Below are 22,302 nucleotides of genomic sequence, written 5' to 3'. Positions count from 1 at the left end.
CCCTCAAACCTCCAATACTTCCAGCTTCTGGACTCTGGGAAGGTCTGGTCAACACGGCAAGTAGCTTTAAAAGGTCAACGGCATATTAGTATTTGTCCCCTCGGATGTGACGGGCATAAGACACCAAGTGGCAATGATTAGAGTTCGTCCCAAATCATTCATGTTTCTACACTAACCCCAAACAAATGGCTCAGCTCCTCCCTTCTACTTCTGCATCCTGGAAAGCGCCCAGCTTTCTTTCAGCTACTTCGGCAACCTCAAAAAGTGGCACCCTCATCTCTGCTTTCTTCCTGTGTGTCTCTTTCTGCTCTGGGTATCTTATAGATGCTTGCCTTCCTCTTCTGAACAGTTGCCTGCTCTACAGTGAGCTGGGAACGAATATCTGTAGGAGGGAATGAGTAAAAGCATTGGAAATGAGGTATTTTCCACCCACACGGAAGTTAGTGGTTACCATGGCACATCCATGCTCACGGTGACAGGTTTTACTCTTTGATCAAGTCTACACAAATGCACCTAAAAATTTTCCTAAACCATATTAGTCCATCTAAGTTTTTAATACATCTATTTGCTTTTTTTTTTTTGTTCACCATTCAGGGAAATCAAATCGACAGCTCTGCACGTGCTAGGTTACAAGTCAGGGTTACTATTGCTGTGATAAAACGCCATGGCTACTTGTGGAGGGCAGGGTTATCTGGCTTCCACTTCTGCATCATGGTTCATCATTGAAGGGAATCAAGACAGAAAGTCAAGGTAGGAACCTGGAGGCGGGAGCTGATGCAGAGGCCATGGAGGGGTGCTCTTTACTGGTTTACTCCTCATGGCTTGCTCAGACTGCTTTCTTATAGCACCCAGGAGCACCAGCCTAGGATGGCACCACCCACAAGGGTCAGGCCCTCCTCCATCAATCACTAGTCAAGAAAATGCCTTACAGCTAGAGCATATTAAAGTATTTTCTCACTTTTGAATGACTCTAGTCTCTGTCCACCAAACAAACAAACAAACAACAAACACTCCCTTGCATACAGGGCGAGCACTCCTAGCTCTCTGAGCTACATCTCAGGATACACCATCACACTCTAAAATACAAATAAACGGGAGAGCAAAACATACCATGAGCTCATTAATAGAAAAAACAATTACATGAAAGCCAGAAGTATATCCTTATGTGCATGTGTGCAAACCCATATAAATACATAGAGAAGCCCTGATGTATGCCCACCAAAAGGCACACAGTAGCCACATTTGACAAAGAAACCAGGATTTGGTAAGCACTAATGGAGACTGTTATGATATCTACAATATTTATATTCTTTATGAATAAAAGTATATCCACATACTGTTTTGTGATTAAAAATACATCAAGGAACCTGTATTTTTAAGCCTGAAATTCTTGTAGGAGCCGTTTCTCCTGTAGAACTTGGTTTTGATGTGTTAAATAGACCCAGGAAGGCAGTAGAACTATTTCCTACTTCAGCAAGCATGTGTTTATTCTTTTTATCTCAAGTTAAGGCCAACAATGTTAATGATTGCAAATAGCAGAGCCACTCCTGCCCCAGCCCATCCACTCCCACCCACAGCTTCAGCTATCACCTCTTCGAATGACTCCCCAGTGCCTCTTTCCAGAAACAGCCTCTCCCTCGCACTGCAGTCCTGACTTCCCGACTTCCTGCCCAGCGGAGCCAGCACACCAGCACAAGGCCAGACTCCTCCCCTCCTCTCCCTACCTGACCTCTTCATCCCAGTTAACTGGCACCTTTCCCCCCAGGAATCCAGAAAAGACTCCACAGTCATCACATTCACACACAGCCCTTCTCTATCTGTGTCCCCACCACCCAATACTTTCCTAGTTGTCACAATCTGATTTTTTCTATACCTAAGAAAATTTCACATGATCGAAGGTATATATGTATATCAAACAGGTATACTAATCAAACCAGTATGCAAAACTAATCTCTGGTACACACTCAATCTTACCATTTAGTAAAGATTAAACCAAATTTGCATACTAATGAAATAGATGCTCATATTTACTTTTTGCACAAAGAATTCAACATTAACCGAGTATTGGATATTGCAGGACACAGGGCATCTTTAACACTTTTCAGAGTTAACTGATATTTTCTTTTCTAGCTGTTAATGCTGAGAATTGTGCTACACACACATATACATACACTCATACACACGCACGAGCACATGCCTGCACACACACATAAACACATGAACACATACACACATTAACACACGTACTCACACATATACACATACTCACACACATACACACACATGCACACGTGTACACGCATATACATATATACATATACTCACACACATGCTCACACACACTAACACATGTATGCACGCACTCACACACATACACACTCAAACACAAATACACACACACATACACACACACACAGAAGTTTGTTTAGAGACATTTCAGAAATTGTAGGAAATTTTATGCTTATCTCAAGCCAAAATTCGTTTAACTTTTTCTTAGTGAACCGCAAGTCGGCAATTCAAACAGCATTATTTAAAATCATAATACAAGCCAAAGGTAAACTAATTTGATGTGTGCATACTGAAGGGTGGCAGTAGGAAAATACTGAAATTTTTTCTTTTCTTTAAACAATATTTCTATCAGAGCAGTAAATCTTGTATATGCAGTAAAAACATAACAATCTATGACATTTTGAGTTCTACCTGAGTTGATACAGTTGACTGGTGATGTGTGGAGTGAGGACATATCCTGTGTAAGGTACCTGTGCTGTGTGTGCTGGCCTAAGACTATGGTGAGGTTATGCAATGCAACATAGTGAATGCTGCCAGAACCACCTTAGATTGATTATTAATTTGACTTTGAATTAAATTGTTGTGGTTCAGTGTTCAGGAACCTTTTACTGTGGTGACCTTTTTTGTTTTTCTTAATCTCAGTTATGTGACCCCATATGAGGTCATGACTCACAGTTTAAGAAGCCATGGGCTAGACGAACTGCCTTCAGGTGTTCTCCTCGCTCTTGGCTGCTTTGATACACCAACTAAAAAGGTTCCTGGACAAAGGACCAATGTTCCAGCCCACTGAGATCATTATACCACCTATTTTACTATCTCATAACTTAAGACATTTTTGGGAAATAGAGACTTAGGCCTCACCCAAGGAGGTGGTAAAAATGTTACAGCGGGCCGAGAACAAGACTGCAAATACAGGCAACCTGGGAGCATATCACTAGAACAAAGAACATGACAAAAGAAATAATAAATAAATCGGCATAGTAATGGGAGTCGGTGCTGTGGTGCTGAGAAGAGAAATGTCTTCCATAGGCTAGGCATTTAAACACTGAACTTTTCAGGGGTGGAAACCTTGCTGAAGGAAGTCCTTCGGTGAGGGTGGGCTTTGTGGTTTTAGAGCCTGGCCCACTTCCTGTTCTCCCTCTGTCTCCTATACCTGGATGAAGCTCTCTTCTGCTTCCTGGTTACCAGGCAAGCTCCTGCTCCAGCTGTCACCCTCTTTCCCCACCATGACAGACTGCATCCCTTAGGGACAGTAAGCTAATAACCCCTTCCTACCCAACGTTGTGTTTTGTCAGGGGATTCTATCATAGCAGCAGAAAAAGAGCTAACACAGATCCCCTTGTCTACCTTACAACAAGCCCTAGTGAGATGCACTGTTACCCCAGTTTTAGCTAGTTTGAGACTGAGGTTGAAAACAACTATGCAAATTTTGAAAAGTCTTGAAGCTGTTAAGTGGTTGGGTTTTCATTTAAGCCCATCTTGCAACTTCAGAACCCATGGTTTGTTTGGGTTTGGGGGGGGATTGTTTCGTTTTGTTTTTCATGCCCGATAGCTGACCCTTTCACAAAACCCTATCTTCTCAAAGATAAAGCACACACCCCAAAAGCTGTGCTGATGAACTTCCACACCCCAAGGGGTGTCTTACCTTATAACAATGAACCACACTGTATTAAACACTACTGCAAATTTCACATACTGTATTTTACTCAGTCTCAATAAAACCTTGAGAGCTAGATATTATAATTATACCCATTCTACTGAATCAGTGATGGATGCACAGAGATTAAAACTATCCTGATTTGTAAATCGGCGATTATCTCAAAATACTTTTAAAAATAGCTTCATGGGGTCAGTAACCGGCAGAGCTGGATCAGATCTAGGCCTGCCTGATTAAAGAGGTATTTAGGTAGGAGGTAGAATATGCAGGCATCTCCACGTGCACAATTAAGAGAGTATTTATTGAGGACCCTTGTTTCAGGCTCTATCTGGGGTGAGTGCTGGAGAAAACAGAGATGATCATTCAACAAGAACCAGGCCTATCTTTACTGGGTACATAGTCAATAGAAAATGACAAGAGTTGAGGGCTTGAGAGATGCTCTGGCAGTTAAGAGCACTGACTGCCCTTCCAGAGGACCTGAGTTCAATGCCCAGCAACCACATGGTGGCTCACAACCATCTGTAATGGAACTGGTGTGTCTGAAGACAGCAACGGTGTGCTCATAGACATAAAATAAATAAATCTTTAAAAGAAAAAAAGAGAAAAAGACAAGAGTCAAGATAGAAAGCATCAAGATGGTGAGAGATCAGGAGGAAAAATTCTCAGTGGTAAAAATCCAAGGTCCTAGTGGGAGTGAAGGTCCAGCTTCAGCAAAGGATTTGGTAAAGGTTCCTGCAGTGGAGCATGCAGGAGAGACAGCTTTGGGAAAGATTGAGTTCAATTTCAGATTCAAGAGAGATGCCTTAAGAGCAGCCTGATTGGCAGCTCTGGAGCCCAGGAATGAGGCAGGCACTGCAGACAGCGTTGGGATCACATAGAAAAGTAAAACTCAGCTCAAGAAAGCGAGGAGCCCTGACACCTTTAGAGAGTGAAAAAGAAAAGAGAAGGTCTCAAAAGCTATCCTTCCCACCTGGCCAACTAGTACCCCCAGGCCTTCCAAAAACTGGTCCACTTATCTACCCCACAGGAGGATGACCTTTCATCAAGTCAGGTATGGCCTCCTCTCTACTCTATGTTCTGCATCAGAAAACCCCAGGACAGATAGCCTGTTCTATCCTCGGGTCATTTAACACTAAGCTAAAACTGAGATTTTTTTGGTATATACATTGGCATTTTCAGGTTTTGGACCCTGACTCCCTACCTGAAGTGTAAGAGAACTGAGGGCAACTCCTGGATATAGAATTAGACATTCCAAAAAAATCCTCATTTCAGAAACAGTCAAAGTCCTTGTCTTAGTCACTGTTCTGTGGCTGTGAAAAGACACCATAACCAAGGAAACTCATATAAAAGGAAGCATTTGGTTGGCGGCTGGCTTACGTTTCAGAGACTTAGTCCATTTCTATCCTGGTGGGGCATGGCAGAGCTCCTGGCACTGGAGCAATAGCTAAGAGCTACATTCTGATCTACAGGCAGAAAGAGAAAGACCCTAGGCCTGGTATGGGCTTTAAAAACCTCAAAGTCTACTCCCAGTGACATATTCCCACCAACAAGGCTACACCTCCCAATCCTTCTAATCTTTTCAAATAGTTCCACTCCCTGGTGAATAAACATTCAAATATATGAACCCATGGGGGCCATTCGAACCATCACAGTTCTCTACTGCAAAGAGTCAGAAAGCAATAGATCAATAATGAAGTATTTATGAGACTAGTTACTCCTTATACCATAGCATCTGAAAACCTGGGCATTCACCCAAGCTTTCTCTTGAGCCTCTGTGGTCACAAGGTGAACAGTCCCCTCTCCTAGCACAGTCTACTTTTATGCATTGGAAGATGCTGTTCAGTTCCAGCAGCCATTACTTTCGTAATCCTTCAGACTGAAAAGAAATGTCTGCAGAAGGGAAAACTTGTAAATGCTTTACAAAAGGAAATAGTGCTAACAGAAAGGTCTTTCCCATGAGTCCAGTCACAGAGATGTAGTCAAGCCCCCTTGGCAAAACATTTTCAAAAATTTACAACTTGGACTGGAGAGATGGCTCGGCAGTTAAGAGCACTGACTGCTCTTCCAGAAGTCCTGAGTCCATCAATTCCCAGCAACCACATGGTGGCTCACAACCATCTGTAATGAGATCTGATGACCACTTCTGGTGTATCTGAAGACAGCTATAGTTTACTCACATACATAAAATAAAGATTTAAAAAGAATTTATGTTTAAATGACTCCTCTCTTGTTATGCTCTCTGTATATGCTACCCTTCCATAAGCCATAAGCAAGAAAAATAATCTTAAATACTGAGAAAGGGAAAGATACTCTCATATCTTAGTTCATAATAAATTACCATGTCCTCTCTGGCATTCTCAACCCACTCAGGTCAGCTCGGGCGAGCAACAGAGGGTCTTTCTCACCTGTAGCCCATCCAGTACTTGACACATAGTAGGGACTCAAAATAACCACTCAATACACAGGTATGATATGGATGAGAATACTTTCTCATTATGGTTTTTAGAAATAAGAAGTTGAAGCCATGCAGGGATGGCTCATGCCTTTAATCCCAGCACTCAGGAGACAGAGGTAAGTGGATCTCTGAGATCAAGGCCAGCCTGGTCAACAAAGTGAGTTTCAGAACATTTGAGAAACTCTGTCTCAAAAAGAGAAGAGGAGGAGGAGGAGGAGGCGGAGGAGGAGGAGGAGGAGGAGAAGGAAAAGGGAGAAGTGGGGGAGGAAGAACTCGGTTGGTATCATTATTTTTAAAAAGTGCCAAGAGCGTGTGAAGCTGTGAATGAAGGTAGCAAGCAGGACAACGAGAGGATCAGCCCACTCCTTCAGGTCATGCTCATTCTCCTCAGCTCATTAGAAGGACCCCAGGGAGCAGCCAAGTGCTAGGGTCTTTTCTCAGGTCTACAGACGCTGACATTCAGGTTTTTAATTTCATAGCTTTCCCCTCTCTATATGCCGTAGTAACACACTTTTACACACCTTTCATCCAAACTGGAATTATACTGAATTTGGCTGGTAGTGGATTCTAATTGTGTTGCTCGGGTTTGCTGCTCTGCTTGCTTGCTTGCTTGCTTGCTTGCTTGCTTGCTTGCTTGCTTGCTTGCTTGATTGATTGATTGATTGAATGTGAGTTCACTGTCTTCAGACACACCAGAAGAGGACATCAGATCCCATTACAGATGGTTGTGAGTCACCATATGGTTGCTGGGAATTGAACTCAGGACCTCTGGTAGAGCAGTCAGTGCTCTTAACTACTGAGCCATCTCTCCAGACCCCTGCAGCTCTGTTCTTAATGCCCCTTTACTCCAGAGAAGAAGGCAAACACTCCATTTCTCAAATATAACATTCAAGCAGCTCTCCATGATTCAAGGATGGTATCTAACCAGCTAACAGGAAAGTTCTGATGCTGCCTGTCTTGTGAGGAACACGAAGAAAGGGTGTTCTCAAAAGGGGCGGGGGGAGGGGGGAGAAAAATTCCATTTTCATCTCACAGGAAGGCAGCTTTAGAGATTACCCTTGATTAGCCAAAACTTCTAAAGGAGAGCACAAGCCGGGGGAACCAAGCCTCAGCCTTAGCCTCATGCTCCACCTGCCTCCCTCGGCAGAGGCCCCAGCTCACTACCACATCTGAAGCTGCCCACACTTTGAGAAAAGCACCAGGGATCTCCTGGAATTCAATCTATGCACACTCAGGAGCCCTGTGCTAATTTTAATTCTGACCCATAGTGCGCATGGCTCTATTAGAGCTATTTTTGTTGAACTCCAAAGGAAAATCTAAACGGGTTCCAGGTTAATATCTCTGCATTAGAGACATAATGCATCAACAAAATGATAATAAACAGCCCTAACCACATAGTTGACCAGCAGGGCATTTGTTAACAAGACATAACACAGAAGTAGGTCAAATGTGAAAATGCATAAATCATCTGAAGGCATTTGATTAAAGTCAATAATCTTTCATTTAAAAATCTGGAATATGACACTATTTTTTCAAAGAGCTTTAAACTATTTTAAGCCAATGTCATTTTGATTAATAAATACAAAAGACATTTTCCTTAGCTCAGGACTAACACAAAGAGAACCACTGTTTTCACCCTCAGATTCTGATATAATGAAATCTTTATTAAAAAAAAAAAAGAAGAAGAAGAAGTAACAACTTGGGGATAACATAATTCTTTACCTACAAGAAAATTAAGTTGATTAGGTAAAGGATACTAACATATTTCGAGAAGACATGAAGTTTGGAGAGGGACATGTTGTGGGTATGGAGGGACATGTTGGGGTATGGGGGGACATGGGGTATGGAGGGACATGGTAGGGTGTGGAGGGGAATGTTGGGGTATGGAGGGACATGTTGGGGTGTGGAGGGACATGTTAGGGTGAGAAGGGACATGTTGGGGTGTGGAGGGACATGTTGGGGGATATAGAAGGACTTAGAAAAGGAAAAATGAAGAATACAAATTCCATTGATCCCCTTCATGAAAATCTTAACTAAAGAAAAATAAAAATAGAGTTAAAAAATTCTAACACATTGCATACACTAGCAAGTGTTTGCTGAAAGGACCCTGATATAGCTGTCTCTTGTGAGACTAGGCCGGGGCCTAGCAAACACATAAGTAGATGCTCACAGTCAGCTATTGGATGGATCACAGGGCCCCCAATGGAGGAGCTATAGAAAGTATCCAAGGAGCTAAAGGGATCCGCAACCCTATGGGTGGAACAACATTATGAACTAACCAGTACCCCGGAGCTCTTGACTCTAGCTGCATNTGTATCAAAAGATGGCCTAGTTGGCCATCACTGGAAAGAGAGGCCCATTGGACCCGCAAACTTTATATGCCCCAGTACAGGGGAACGCCAGGGCCAAAAAGTGGAAATGGGTGGGTAGGAGAGTTGGGGGGAGGGTATGGGGGACTTTTGGGATAGCATTGGAAATGTAATTAAGGAAAATACGTAATAAAAAAAATATAAAAAAAAAATTCTAACACATTTCAAAAGTATAAGTAAGGAAGATGGGACTATGAAGAATTCTATAAACTTTAAGTGGTATAGATAGATAGATAGATAGATAGATAGATAGATAGATAGACATAACATTTGAGGAAGTGAAACACACCAGGACAGAAGACCAACTATGGGAGATTCTGAACTAATATATGTTTATTATTATCCCAACAAGAATTTCAACAAATTTCAAAGATTTTGGCAACTGTCTCAAAGTTAATGTAAGTTCATTGTAATACTAAACAAGAAGGGATGTGGAGTGTTAGACTAAGCACAAGCAAAGAGAAATTTCCCTGTGAGATATTAAAGAGATATTACAAGGCCAAGTGAAAATATGTCCAAAAATCAAAGGACAGACACCTCAGACCTGAGCTGACTTTTAAAATATACAGTGTGTGATTAGGAATCGCACAGGGTTACATCGCAGTAATGCAAAATTATTAACTAAGTATTTATTTTAATGTGTGTGTGTGTTTGTGTGTGTGTACATGTTTGCTGGTATTTACCGCTCCCTTACAGAGACCTCCTTTCTCCTTCAGAGACTGCCTCCTCCCCTGTGCTGAACAGAACACACAGCTGAGGTGCCTGGCTGTTGTTTAGTTGGTGAGGCCATCAGAGACTGCACAACCTACTTGATCCCAGCTTTTCTCTCTGTGTGTGTGTGTGTGTGTGTGTGTGTGTGTGTGTACACGCACATATGACAATAACAAATGAAAGGAAACCACTATCTTGAGAGGGAGCGAGGGAGCTGGAGTGGGGTGCATGGGAGGGACAAGAGGGAGGAAGAGGAGGAGAAATAATGCAATTTTAGTTTAATTAAGAGCTGAGAGCTGAGTATGAGAAAATAATCACCAAGGAACAGCTATCGGGCGATACAAAGGTAAACTTTGCTATAAATTAAAAAATACCATTGGCTGAAAAAATGGCTCATCAGGAGAAGACCTTGCTGAAGAAGTCTGGTGACCTGAGTTCAGTCCCCAAAACCTAAAAAGACGGAAGGAGAGACTAGACTCTACAAAGTTGTACTCTGACCTACATATGCACACACACACACACACACACACACGCACGCACACACACATAAATGATAATAATAAATATTTTAAATCACCATAAGAACAAAACAAAGCACCATAAGTATTTGAAACAGTATTCTGTTTTTAAATACAAGATCTGTATTGGTTATAGACTTTACAAACATGATTGGTTAATATATATTTATTTTTATGTGTATGGTCGTTTTGCCTGCATGTATGTCTGTGCACCACATGCATGCCTGCTGCCCACGAAGGCAGAAGAGCACATCAGATCTGCCAGAACGGGAGTTACATACTACCATTGTGAGCTACCAAGTGAGTACAGGGAATTGAACCCAGGTCCTCTAAAAGAGCAGCCAGTGCTCTTAACCCCTGAGTCATCTCTCGAGCCCTGAAATATGTATCCTTACATTAACGTTTACCCATAGGGCCACACGGGTGGGATAAATGCAATCTGTTTCATACTGATGAGTGGTGTTCAGTAAAGACAGACACAAGGGCATGCGGCATCATCACCCCAACTAGAAAAAACACTACAGAAAGCATGCGCTGAATGTCCATAAGGTTAGTGTAGAATTATAGGTGTCTTTTCACTCCTTTCCTTATTGTACTTCTATTTCCCAAGTTAGCCAGCTTCTAAGCTCAAGGAAAATGCTTGTTGGAAACGAGAAACACAGGCAAATATCCACTAAAAACATGGGGAGATACTGTGGGAGGGAAAGAAAAAGAAGACCAAAGACACAGAGCAGAAAGCATCATTAAGTAATGAAGTGAATTAATTAAGTAATTAAGAAAAGCAAACTGATGGTGGGATAGATAAAACGTCTTTCATTGCTACTACAGAAATGCACTTTCAAAATTATAAAATACCAAGTTTTGACAAAGGTTGAAAATAAGAGAGATCCCACAAAACTGGAATCCGTTGCTGAAGCATCCCTTGGGAAAGCCACAGATATACATTAGGAATAGAGATGCAAATCGAAAAATCGATACCGTTTTTTTTCCTTTTGACATGGGGGTCTCAGCATGTTGCCCAGATTAGCTGCAAACTCCTGGTTTAAACAACCTTCCTGCCATGAGCTCTGGAGCACCCCCCAGCAACAGAGCTGAATGATAGGCTTGGTTTTGACGGTTCGGGGGTGGGGGGGGGGGGGGGGGGGAAGCATTTTCGACAACACCCATGGAGAGTCACTTTTTAAAGTGCTTTTTGAACTATTAACTTCACCTCTAGGACTTTGTCCACTAAAGAGAGACAAGCTAAGCATGGTGGTACGCACCTTATAGTCTGTGAGGCTGAGGCAGGAGGATTGTTTAAGCCCAAGGGTATGGGGCAGCCTGGGCTTCTTGGAAAGATAAGTACTAAAATGAAAAATAATAATAATAAAATTGTGGGAGAATTTTTGTGATCTATGGCAGAGCATATGCAAGGCCCTGGCTTAATCCCCAGGAAAAGAGGGAAAAAGGAAGGAAGGAAGGAAGGAAGGAAGGAAGGAAGGAAGGAAGGAAGGAAGGAAGGAAGGAAGGAAGGAAGGAAGGGAGGGAGGGAGGGAGGGAGGGAGGGAGGGAGGGAGGGAGGGAGGGAGGGAGGGAGGGAGGGACAGAAGGAGGGAGGGAGGGAGGGAGGGAGGGAAGGAAGGAGAGAGGAAGAAAAAGATAGAAGAGGAGAACAAAACCAGAAATGTGGCATGTGCATATAATCCCAGAACTGGGGAGATAGAGATGAGCAGATCCCTGGAGCTGGCTGGTCAGCTTCAGTGAACTCCAGGTTTAGAAGACCCCCATCTCAAAAATAAGGAAGATAACCTGGCAGCTGTGGCACACGCCCTTAATCCCAGCACTTAGGCAGAGGCAGGTGGATTTCTGAGTTGGAGGCCAGCCTGGTCTACAGAGTGAGTTCTAGGACAGCCAGGGCTACACAGAGAAACCCTGACTCGAAAAAATAATAATAAATAAATAAGGAAGCTAGAGACTGAAAAGGGCACCTGGCATGGACTTGTAGCCTCAAACTCACAGGCGTGCATGTGCGTACATAACATGCCCCCATGCTCCAGACACACACAAAGACAATACATAGAATTGTACTTGTATTAAAGATTGTTTACCTCTTAAACAGGTGAGATATTTTAAGGCATGATTGCTGCTGAGATGGTGACCGTCCTTTAGAAACACGCAGCACGGCTGGAAATAAGCACGCTCCCTCATGCCCTGTAACTAACTTGATCTGGGCTTGCCTGTCTGGGATATGAACAGGCTTCACCTGTCGCTAGCCATCCTGTGAACTCGACATTGGAGAATCCCCAACCATTCTCAGCTCTGGGCAGTCAGAAAACATAGATCTAAGAGACGTCACTGGCCAACACACAAGGGTGCCACACTGCTGCTGCTGCGTGATCCTCCAGAAATGCATCACTGGAAAGCTCCTGGCACAGATGCAGCATTCCATGCAGATTCTAGAAGTTCTTGTCTTCTTCGCACTGACTCAAACACCAGCCCCTGTCTATCATGGTACTAGGAATCTAACCCAGGGCCTCATGCATGCTAGGCAAAACACCCTGTCCCTAAGCTGTCTCCTTAGCCCTGAGATTCAAAACATAATGCAACATACTTCTGTCCCAAGCACTTCTAGTTTTACTAATCTCTACCACTATGAATTTTAAAATCATGCCCAAGCCACAACTGAAAGAAAAACCTCAAACCCTGTAAGCCAGGCAGAGTCCAGAACCAACCAGCTTGCTGAGCAGCGAACAAAGAACTCAGGCTCTGCCCTGACCTCTGAATTCATTCTGCCTTTGTGGGTGAAGAAGTGGAGACAAAAATCTCAGGCCAAGAGTCTTTAACTTCCGTGAATATTATCCACCTCCCAGAGATTGACAAAAGAGGCTGGCGGGAACCCTGCAGTTCTTCCCAGCAAGGGTTTCCCTGGTGAAAAGATGATCAACAACGAAGTCTGATCTTGTTTTGCAGAATAGCAAATGAATGGGCACTTTCTTTAGAAACGACAGCATTTGAAGCAACTCCGGTGATATTCAAATTAAAGCTCTGCTACATGATATTTTAATCCCAGACGTGTATAGCATGCTCTGGGTCACATGTGTTTTTCCCAGATGATTTTCTTTCCACTCCCTGGATTTTCCATACTCAGTAATATTATATAGTTTAAACTTACAATGAAGTCATCAAAACAGAGTCTCTCCTTGCTTCTGCCTCTTTTGATTCTGAATAAAGAACCCACACTGTGTAAATACTACAATGTAGCTTAGTTGCTCCTACCAAGAAATACAAATACACAATTGCCAGCTGACTTCTGGGTGAGGGTGCACCCACAGACCCCCTTTAAAAGAGACCTTTCACGGTTACTGTGAGCGGTGGGTGGTGGAGGCTGTGGCCAGAGCACTCTCACCACCAAGCAGAGAGATACAACAGGTCTCAGGCACACTGATAATGAACCTGGCTGGCACTAACTGGCCAGTCCTATCTATTAGTCCTATGAAGATTGGCAACACTGTTTTGTTTCCCCAGGTACTTGGCTCTCACCCTTGTGCTCCCGACCTCACTGAAGGGATACCACCATCTGGGTTGGGGGGTGGGGAGGACATTTGTAAACCTTTGCACCTTAAAGCTAGAGGGCAGACTTTATATTATATTCCAAATTTGGAGCAGAAGCTGGGGAAGGGGGAAGCTGAAATCATCGTTGTATACTACATACACAGGCCTGCCAACTGGCTGGCTGGTGGGGTTCTAAGAAAGGTCTGTAACCGCTGCAAGGGGCAGCCACTGTACTTCTGGGCAGAAGACCTTGAGACCTCAGAGACCTCAGCTACCTTCATTGCAATGAAGAGAAGTTACACTCTTTTCCTGCTATACTGCTGGGTCTACAAAAGCTCATGCTAGCTAATATGTGTTGAATTCTTACTTTATAGTAGGTGGTGTTCTCAATACTTTGTGTGAATTATCCCATTCGATTTCACAACCTGTTACATAAGTAAAACTCCTACCCTCCACTGTGTACACTGGGGAGTTTCAGCCACATATTTTGAAGGAGGCCACACCAGTTATTAGCAGTGGAGCCAGGATATAAACAGTCTAAGCAACTTGCCTCTAGAACCCAAATGTATAAAATGGGGATGAGGAAAAATCAAGAATTATATTTCTTTCACATCTAAATCTGAGGATTAAAGATCAAACATAGCGTATCTTAGGATGAGATCTCTCTCTCTCTCTCTCTCTCTCTCTCACACACACACACACATACATAAACACACACACACACACATTCCTCCCTTCATGTAAAATATAAGGCAGAGTCCCATATAGAAAGCAAGTAATCACAGGGCCACGCAAGAGACACAGAACGAAAGGCTGAGGTCTCCACTGCTGGTGCCTCACTCATCAGGCTAAGGTGCCAAACACTCCTAGAACACTGTTAAAAACAGACAAACAACAACAAAAACCCTGGCCTGAATAATTATCTCCCAGAATTAAGATGCTTCAGACTCAACAGAAGCCTGGCAGCACACCATCACCAACAAAATCAAAAGAAGGGACTGGCGAGATGGCTCAGCAGGTAAGAGCACTGGCTGCTCTTCCAAAGGTCCTGAGTTCAAATCCCAGCATCCACATGGTGGCTCACAACCACCTGCAATGAGATCTGATGCCCTCTTCTGGTGAGTCTGAAGACAGCTACAGTGTACTTATTTATAATAATAAATAAATCTTTGGGCTGGAGCAAGTGGGGTCGACTGGAGCAAGCAGAGGTCCAGAATTTAATTCCCAACAACCACATGAAGGCTCACAACTACAGCTACAGTGTACTCATATACATAAAATAAATAAATAAATCTTTTAAAAAAATCAAAAGAAAAGACTGCCGGTCACTGAAAGACCTAAGAGACCCCGATCCCCACCCAGACACTAAACAGCTCCAGTCTGAGGAGCAAAGGGGCCAAGGGAGGTGGAATTCCGGGCTGGAAGGAGAGTTCAGAATAGGCAAATCCAATAAACAGGCAGCCGTGGGCCAGTAGAGCCTTGGGGGTGGGGCATACCAGGGCCAGCAGCCTGTGGTGAGGAGAGAGGTTCAGCAGGAACAGAGGTTGGGGAAGGGGTGCATGCCTCTACTCACCCAGCCTGTCCCTCAGGCTGCAGCTGTCAAGCACAGTGACAGAAGAATGACAAGAACTTAACAGGACTTCAAAAATCAGTGTCTGAAGGGAAAACAAACCAGCTACATTGCCCTTCTCACCAAATCAAACACTGCCTCTCCCTTACACACAGAGGCAGGACATTCAAAAGCAAAGGCCCTGGGCTCTGCAGAGGTGCCTGCTTTGGGAACCCTGAGGCTCCCAGTGAAGAGTGCAAGGAGACTTGGACCCACTACACAGCTGTGCCTGTGATAGCTGTGGGACCCTGGGCAAGATACCTAACCAATTAGTGCCTCCTATGTCCATCTGTTTCATTTTCTTTTCCATGTTGCCTTCTGATTCCTAAACTGCTATGATAAATGACTACACGTTGACTGGTTTAAATACTACAAATGTATTACTGCAGAGCCCTGGAAGTCGAACGTCTCTGATGGGCTTCCAGGCTGGTTCTAGGGAAGAATTCATTTTCTTGCCTTTTCTCTACCTTTCAGACTAGAACCAAACTCAAACACCCACACAGGCTGTGACAATATTTCACCAGCTCTCTGCCTGCATCCTTGACCTCTTTTTACATCACCTCTCCCTACAAATAATGGCCCTCCATCTCCCTTTTATAGGGATTGTGTGATTAGACTGAACCCACACAGAAATCCAGAATCATGTCTTACTTTAAACTCATCTGCAGGGTCCACTTGGTCATCTAAAGTGGTATATCCACAGATTCCAGAGACTCGCTCTTGAGTATCCTTGACCTCCCACATACACCTCCCAAACCCCAAACTACAGACTTTCACAGCCAAGAAACCATAATGCTAGGAGCGAACTTGTCAGTACACGCGAGGGCCTCTGCAAAGCTGCAAAGTGCTTCAGATGAATCTTCTTACTTACCCCTCAGTGCAACCCTGAGAAATTATTTTTATTACCTTACAAAACAATTGTTTGTTCAGGGTTATAGAACTGGCTGGGGGCAAGATTTAACCAGGTAAGTTTCATCTGAAGTCTCTGCCTTTGATCAAAGGGGTGTCTGAACATATCCTTTCAGCCATGATAACTGGTTGGGAGAAAACACAAAGAGCGTTAAGGGACTTCAAGAGGAACTTGTGTTCCCTGGCTAGAGATGGGTCCTGCAGAGTCCTGGGAAAAAGAAACACGCAGAGAGCAGAGCACTGAGAACATATCCTTGTGTGCAAAAGAGAGGATATGCTTACCAAAAGCCAAGAAGAAACCACCGAGACCTGAGATTTCAGAGGGGAAGGAGGTATAAGAAGTCCATTCCTATCTCTAGCTAGAATAACCCCACAGCTCCATCTGACCTTAAAGAACGAATTCATGTGAATTCCTGGAGAGACTTCTTATTGAGCCAGGTGGACCTGGACCCTATGAAAAGGTCTGAAAAGCCTGGGGACCCTGGTGGGCCAGCAAAATGGTCCTGTCATCACTAAGCTTGCTTTACACTAAGGCTAAGCCATCCCCTCCACCACAACAATTATGGATACGCAAGTCCCCATGTGCCACAGGACTCAACACAGTCCAGTGGTGTCTCTGCTATCCACAATGATATCTCTTCTTTCAGTTCCCATATAGCCATAATGGCTACAATTCAAGAATGGCTGGCAAACGGAGAGAAGGGTCAAACCACACAATTGTTATGCATGCCTGATGGGGTGGCTTGAGTAGTCAAAGCTTTGAAACCTCAACCACTAAACAAGTTAGATATAGCCTTATCTGAAACTTCCCAATGAACTGAGTGAACGCTATTAAGTTTGACCCAGTTGCATGTATGGACCATGAGCTCAAAGTCAGGTGCAGGATCGCACAGAAGCCGAGGGAATGGGTTCTGGAGACAGCCTGATTTGATTGAGTCTAGGCTGTGACTCAAAACACATTCATCTTCTGTTACCTATATTTTCTCATCTTCAAAATGGACTTAATAATGGAAGTCTATATTCCTCAGTAGAAACTGAGAAACTAGCCACCATGTAGAAGTCATTTTGATGGCGTCCACATAAGGTGGTGGTTCTCAACCTCCCTAATGCTGCGTCTTTTTCACTCAGTTACTCAGGTTGTGCGGACTCCCCTCAACCATAAAATTATTTTTGTTGCTTCATAACTATAAATCTGCTACTGTTATAAGAAGGAATGTAAATATTTTTGGAGGCAGGGGTTTTCCAAAGGAGCGTGATCCACAGGCTGAGACCCACTGACGCAGGAGTGCATATACCCAGTATTACATAACTCCACTGTCCACTATTTCTGAAGTAAAGATGTAAGAAGTTGTTACTAGCTAAGGAAAGGAAAGACTATTGCAAAGTCACATGAGGCTAGACCAAGTTTTGTCGCCAAACCTAAATCCACGGAAGGATACAGGCAAGGGATCAGATGGCTAGCACTTCTGCCCTATGACATACAAATGGAAGAAGCTAACAGATGAAGTGCTTGGCACACTGTCTAGTGTTGTTTCATCAACACAGACAGGGGACTATAAATGGGAAACTCTATAAATTTACAGTTAAATTTCATTTGGAAACCAGTTCCCTTTGGAGGTTAACTCTGTGGAAACAATTCTCTAGGGCAGGCATTTCTGAGATGATAGCAGGGCCCCGTGTTTGCACTGTCTACCAGCCACATGTAGCATCCAAGCACTTAGATGTGGTTAATTTCATTTATTTTAACTCATTTAAACTTAACCATATGTGCCTAGTGGCTACCATATTGACAATACAGCCACAGAGAGCTATGCTCCCGATCTGGCCCATGAAAACCTACTTAAGCCGTAACTCAACCGAATTAACTTTGAATTAACAAGCCCGAGTTCTTCATCCAGGAAGCCAAGGGGATAAGGAAGAGCCTTAACTTCCTTGCCAGGCCCCACAGCTGGTACACTTGGATGTATCCTTCCTCTTTTTCCATTCCCCATCTCATCAATCTGCAGCTCCCATCTTCTCCACCCAAGGTTCATGAAGCTACATACTTCTCTACATCCCATCAGTATCTTCCATCACTTATCAGGTAGCCCCCAAGGAAAGTGTAAGAGCCAGGATGGAAACAGTTGTCCTGTGCAGGCTGCTTGTGGAAGGCAGGGACTGCCAACACACACACACACAAACACACACACAGAGAGACAGAGAGAGAGAGAGAGAGAGAGAAACAGCCATACTTTACAAAAATGTCCCCTCTACTTAGAAAACCTCTTACTGTGCCCCAATCCCTTTCAGTTTTTTCTTTATCCATTTCAAAGTTTGTAACCAACTGCACACACCATCCAAGAGCTATCCAGTATGAGATGAAAGATCAAAGAAACTTGAGAGTGAGAAAAAGAAAAGAAAACCAACCACCTTCATTGGACGCTAGCTTCGCCCCATCTGTTAAAGTATAAAATTTTTATGACAAAGGTCAAACTGGAACCCATCCAGGAGCTTGTCTTACTAGAAGGACTGGAGAAGAATGTCCCTCCAGCTTAATCTCACCTTTTACCTGGTCTGGAGCCAAAGAGGACCAGGAGGCGCTCCTAAGTAGAAAGTAAATTTCCCCTGGAGGCTGTAAGTGAAGGATGTATGGATGGTAAATGCTTCTCTAAATCCTTGTGGTTACAATAATTCCTCTAAAATAAAGCTTTACTTTGTACCCAGAGTCTTAACGTTTAATGCCTGCCCACAATTATTTCTAGAGAGCCTCCAAGGTGTAGGGGATCAGGCCAGGAAAGTCTCAGCAAATACCGTGGGCGAGAAAAACGTGCTATTTGCATAAAGCACACAGATCCGTGGAGGTATGTAAGCGGCTTCAGCAATCAAAGCAGAGGGAGGATGCCGGCTGTTTCAGGCTGGGCCAACGTACTGGAGGGTGAACGCTGCTGTTTAGTTAGCATCTAGAACCGCCACTGGGGAGGCTGGGGGAAATCAATGAGAAAGAAGAAAACATATTCTACAGCAGCGGGTTTTTCAACCTTCCTAATGCTGCAACCCTTTATTCGGTATTTAACCTCATGCTGGGGTGACTCCCAACCGTAAAATCATTTTTGTTGCTTATTCATGACTGTAATTTTGCTACTGTTATGAATTGAATTGTAAATCTCTGTTTTCTGGTGGCATTCGGCATCCCTATAAAACGATTGGTTGGGTCGCGAACCACAGGTTGAGAACCTTCGTTGCAGAGCATTCTGTCAAGCATGTTTCAGAAAAACCACAACTGTGTATAGTAATTGAGGGATGGCGGGCTCTCCCTCCTTTGACAACTAGGAAACTGTACTGGCATCGAGGGAACCACCTGCAAACACGTTCCAAGACTGGCTTTCCACTATTCTTTCTGGGTTCCAATGTTCCCAGCTTTAGCTGTGCCTATTCTGTGACCTTGGCATCACCCTGCCCCTACAGGGGGCGTCTTGTTACAAAAAAAAGTTGAGAAACCCCACTAACGCTGATCAAATTGTGAACTATGTACAAAAAAGTTTTCAGCCAAGTCGACTCTAGTTATTCAAAGAGCTTATTTTTTAATGCACTGAAATCATTTAATGACCAATATTTCCTATACAAATTGATTTAGTCAATTGAACCAAGTGTGCCATGGCTTACATGTAAGGGGGGGGGGAGCACGTAACACGAGCCGTAGCCAAAGAATTGAGTATCTGAGTTATTTAGAAGGACTTTAAAGAAAAAGCATAGCCATTCTCGAAGTCACCAGTTAGAGCGAGACGGGTCCTGTACTGTATTTCCTAGGATTCCGCAGATAAATCTCTCCGGAAACAATGTCTGAGAACTTTCCTTGAAATGTGTTGCTGAGAAAGGGACTTCTACTTTGCTTTGTGCTGGCCACTTCCACACTACTCACACACAGCATGAAATGGTGAGCCGAGGCCAGGGTAACCGGGTGACCTCCAGCCTCGCATTCCCCAAGGGATGGCTGCCCCGGCTGTCCCCTTGGGAGGCGGGAGCCGCTGGCTGGGCCACCAGGTACGCCGCAAAGTTAGGCTGCTGCCCGGGAACGACTACAGCCTGGAGAGCACCCAGCCCAGCTCTCGGGATCTGCGGTCCTCGGGGACCAAGCGACAGAGTCTCAAGCTCACCTTAGATCTCCAGCCAGTCGTGCGGCGGGGCGGGAGTGCCGCGTCCCTGGGGACCTGGTCCACTCGCGTGCGTCTCCAGAGTCGTGGAGAGTCAGGGCTACCGAGTGTCAGCCGCACAGCCGATTCCCAGGAGCGAGCAGGAGCCGGGCAAGTGCCCGGGAGCACAGCGGGGCGCGCAGCCGCCGTCCGCCGCTCCAGCCCGCCGCCCCCGCCGCCCGCCCGCGCTCCGGGCGCAGCCCGCGCGTCCCTCGCCCCAGCAGTGCGCGCTGCCCGGAGCCGAGCGGAGCGGGGCGGCGCGGGCCCCCGCCCTGGGCCGGGCTTTCCCAGAACTCGCCCGCGGGGTGAGAGGCCGCGAGCGCCACCGCGGGCCGCCGGGCGACCAGGGGAGCGGCTAGTGCCTGGCCCGCCCCCGACTCGGCTGGATGGGGCCCGCCCCCACCACCCTGCCACCCCACCCTAGCAATCCGGGCGACCCCCGCCAGACCCTCCTGGCCAAGGAGTCCAAGAGCCACTCTCTTGTCTCAGATCCAGGAGGGAGCCGGCTTACAGCTGCGATGGATCACCTTGCTCCCGGGAGGGCGGGAATTCTGCACACCTCGGGTGCAAGAGGTCCTCTCGCATTGCGTCCCCTCCTGCTGACCATCCCTGGGTGACAGACCGGGAGACTGAGGCCCGAGGTTACTAAGTGACTTGAGCAAAGTTACTCTAGTAGGTGTGGGCGGCGAGACTCTCGTCTCTAATTCATCCATTCATTTCGCGAGTACTTGTAAAACGCTATCTATCATTGTGCCCCAAGACACCCCTCTTGCTGTGTGTGATCACCCATGCCTGTGACCTCTTAAAAAGAAAAAAACCAACTGAGCCTGTTTGGTTTTTTGAAGCAAATCTGGGGGTTTTCACAGCTGCCAGAAACTGCCGGCTTTGCATAGAGCGTCCTTGGCTACTGGCAAAAGTTTTATGCCCTGTCTGCAGTTAGGAGAGCCAGAGACCTGGAGAAAGCCCAAACCTCCTCCCGTTTGCCTAAACCTGTGCCTTCTCCTTTGTTGCCTGCCTGTTTTGCAGATACCCCAGGCCTGACATCCTCTCCCACATTCAACTAGGACCGATTCTTTAGGGCCCACATCTCAAGTCTGTCTTTTCTATGGACCAAATCAACCCTCCACACCACAGCCTGTCTTTCTCTTCCATGACTTTAATTAATGCAGAGATCTTCAATATTGCTATACTAACTCCCCATCTTGTGAGGAGGCCACCATGCCCTAGCCAGAACGAGACACACAGAAGGATGCATCCAGCCCTCATCCTTCCCCAACTGTACCTGTAACTGGATCATGGCTGCCTCCCACAGGTTCTTGCTCAGTTTAGGTCCTTCTTAAATGAGATCTCCCCTCCTTGGAGCCTCCAGAGCACTGGAGAGGCTGGAGCAAGAATGCACAAGACAGCCAAAGAATTCTGCCCATAAGAAAAATCTGCCAGCCCGATCCTTACACTGTTTTGCTGTTTTCTTACCACTAGGATTTTAATGAAAACTAATGTTACTGCTTCCCACTAAAGCTGGTTCAGGAAGGGTTTAGCAGAAGACTTTGGGGGAAATTCTTTGTTCGTTAAGTATCAAGATTTTCGTTTCAGACCAACAACAAATAAATGGTCATTTACTCCAACCATAGACGTGGGCAGGTAAGTGGCGAGGTCAGCAAAAATAGATAAGCTGATCGGGCTTTTATTTAACGTAAGTATTACACCATGATTTGTATAGCTCATTTAATGGATCTAGTCATCCAGATATCATCATCACCTGGTACCCCCCCCCAAACTTGTGGCTGGTTGTTCTTTCTTTTAAATCTGATGTGGGAATCAGATTGCTGCAAAGTGGTGGCTATCTAGGCAGTAAACATCAAACCCTCCAGCTGAGCCTATGCACTACTGAGACCCAAGACAAATGTAGGTCCCATAAGTAGCAAGCTGATCACCCAAGTATGGTGACCTGCAGGCTCCACCCGCTACAGCTACAAAGGTGAGCCGGGGCGTGGTGGCGCACGCCTTTAATCCCAGCACTCGGGAGGCAGAGGCAGGCGGATTTCTGAGTTCGAGGCCAGCCTGGTCTACAAAGTGAGTGCCAGG

At 45.0% G+C, this 22,302-nt stretch overlaps 1 protein-coding gene across 7 annotated transcripts in view; it reads right to left on the bottom strand.

Moving 5' to 3' along the window:
- Positions 1-20,375, bottom strand: part of Plce1 (phospholipase C epsilon 1) — a 314,404-nt gene extending 294,029 nt beyond the window's left edge. For all 7 annotated transcript variants that reach the window (XM_029472801.1, XM_029472800.1, XM_029472803.1 and 4 more), the window contains exon 1: positions 20,182-20,375. The gene's annotated coding sequence lies outside the window, so the exon portion shown is untranslated. The remainder of the gene's footprint in view (positions 1-20,181) is intronic.
- Between the last annotated feature and the right edge of the window lie 1,927 nt (positions 20,376-22,302).

This window comes from Mus caroli, chromosome 19 (genome assembly GCF_900094665.2).
Source record: "Mus caroli chromosome 19, CAROLI_EIJ_v1.1, whole genome shotgun sequence".
Taxonomy (NCBI): Eukaryota; Metazoa; Chordata; class Mammalia; order Rodentia; family Muridae; genus Mus; species Mus caroli.
This window is presented reverse-complemented; position numbering and strand designations above follow the sequence as displayed.